The sequence below is a fragment of the Gossypium arboreum genome, chromosome 7 (assembly GCF_025698485.1).
Source record: "Gossypium arboreum isolate Shixiya-1 chromosome 7, ASM2569848v2, whole genome shotgun sequence".
NCBI lineage: Eukaryota > Viridiplantae > Streptophyta > Magnoliopsida > Malvales > Malvaceae > Gossypium > Gossypium arboreum.
The window spans coordinates 70,891,706-70,894,464 of record NC_069076.1 but is presented as its reverse complement, the minus strand read 5'-3'; positions in this window follow the sequence as shown (position 1 = coordinate 70,894,464).

Genomic DNA, 2,759 nt, shown 5'->3' with positions numbered 1-2,759 from the left:
ACGCGCTTGTGCGTCATCCCCGTGTGTGCCCACATGCCCAACTCGACATAGCCTATGTGTCCTATACAGCCACACTCCAGCCACCACACAACCGTGTGCTGCGCACGCCCATACCTTCGTCTACCACACAGTCGTGTTCTCGTACACGGCCTACCACACAGGGTGACCACGCGCCTGTGTGCTCACATATTTTACGATTTCAGTACGAAAACACTCCCAAGCCACCCAGCACCTAAAATTGACCAACAAACCACAAGATTAGTCGCCTAAAGAAAGTAAAATTGAAACCAAATCTCCCCTCAATCCAATAGACAACCGAATCCCTTACCTTAAAACAAACACAGTGATTTCGCGTAACTATAGTACCGATGAGAAGTCCCCAGCCCTTTGATCTACTCTTAAGCAGCAAGATACACATCATTAACATAACTAAAACATCCAACAATTGCACAAAGCTTTCGAAGCACTTACCAAACACCATGCAAATGAAAGTCATAGGACCCAATGTAGAGAACGACAATAGTTTGAACAGAAAAGAAAGGTAACAAGAAGAGAAAGAACAATTGCCGATAGAATTTCTTTGAGAGGGAGAGAAAACCTAAAATTCCAAAAAGAAAAAATCTGATAGCAACAATATCTCAACCCCCCCACTAACATCTCAAACTCAACTTCCTTAAAATTCAAATTCCGCTGAAACTCTTCCAGATAACCGAGCAAAAAGAAATAACTCCCACGCTTGTGCGAGAATTCGAACACAAGACCCCTACACACTACACCCCTTTACCACTTGAACCAGCAGGCTCATTCTGGTACAGATTTATAGTAAATTAAATAAAAGCCCATTTAATAGGGATAAGGCTTAGATTTAAAAACAACCAAAATTTGCCAAAGACAGGGCTTGAACTTGGGACCTCCCACACACACCCAAAACACTTAACCACTGAAGCAACTACACAGTTGTGTCAAAATTATACAAAATCAAACATAAGAAAATTAGGGCGCTACAGCGAACCTAGTTGAAACCCTAACAGCATGCAGATGCTCGATGAGCACTAGCTCGCAACCTACCCAGGATTACCTAGCTCACAACTAGCCCTGCGAACCCTTGGTTCACATCTTACCCTGCGATCTCCAACGATTAGATAACACCTATCACTGGTGAACCTAGACACACATCTCTCTTTATATTAGCAAACTACTTAGGTGAATAGCTCACAAACCCCCTTTTTTTGGCGGTCCTAATTCATAAAGAACCATTCTTGTTTTGGCATACTCTTTGTCTAGGCGAACGTTTCCCTTTGGCAAATACTAGCTTTGGTGAACCCTAACCTGACTGGCTACTACCCTATTGGCATAAACCCTATTGGCAAGCCCGTGATTATGGAAAACTCTCCCAGTGGGAAACTCTCTATTTCGGTGAGCTCTAATTACTTGACAGTTTTTAATTGATTTATACAACAACTCACTCACAACAGGTGAAGTCTTTCCCCTTGGCAACCCCTTAAACACTTGCGATACACTACACTTGCGACCCCTAGTTCGCACTACCCTTAGACGGTTCGCAAGTGTTTATTCAATCATTTTCTACATACATTTCATGCATCTTAAGATATTATTTTGTTTCAAATATACAAGAGGCGTAAGGGTGTACCTTAATACTTAGCGATCCCTATGGGCTACATAAGCTCGTTAGTTCATCAAGTTATTACTAATTCAACATGTAGTCAAATCCAATCAAGCAAGCAACTATAAAGTCCAAAAATCCAAAACTATACAGTCTATAATGTCCAATTACAACCCATCAAAATTTATTTAAAAATCTAAGTCTAATTCTAATCCCTTGGAATAGTCCCACATTGCCTCCCACTTTGGGGTTTGAATACACATCACAGACTTAAAGGAAGTTTCCTTGCAATGGATCATCAGTTCCCTACACTTCACCAGTATCCCGCGAGCTATTTATTTGCAAGGTATATGCAAGGAGTGTGAACTCATTGAAGCTCAATTAGTGCTCAAGCATACAACACATAAACACATCAATCATCTAGAAATTAGTCATATTGTAATAGTTTACACAAAATACAGTATTCATACACATAATAGTGATATATTGGCAATTTGTAAATATGAAACATAATCATAATTTGTATGCATTGGAGAAATGGATCTCCAAAACACTCCAGATGACTTAAAGAGTCCTGCGCTATCTCCAATAAGTGTCACACAAGTGCCCACACTCTCCAAACACACCACACTATCCGCAGTGAATAGAGCAATACTCGACATTCCCTTTTCTCTCCAACGTTATCTTTAAGCCACAATGCCTTAACACATAATAAAAAGGGTGAGTATTCATAATCTTATGGAATGCCAATGATATCCAACGGTTTCAAGTGTTCACAATGCCAACATATAATTTTTAACATATTCCCAGTATAATATAATAAGGATCGCATACAGCAAAGCCCATACATTATAGTTCGTATTTAGTAGAGCTTGAATTTCTACAGGGCTCGCAATACACATAGGTTCACAATGACATGAGTTCACATATCATAAGGGATCACATATCACAAGTGTTTGCAAATCATAAGTGTCTGCATCTCAATATAGGCTCTCATACTTATATAGGCTATCATATTTATATAAGGTTCACACAATATTTTTATAGAGTTCGCGTACCATATTGTGGGGTTTGCACTATGAATATAAGTCTTGCATGAAACACAACAGTGTTCGAATACCTTACCTAGATTCCC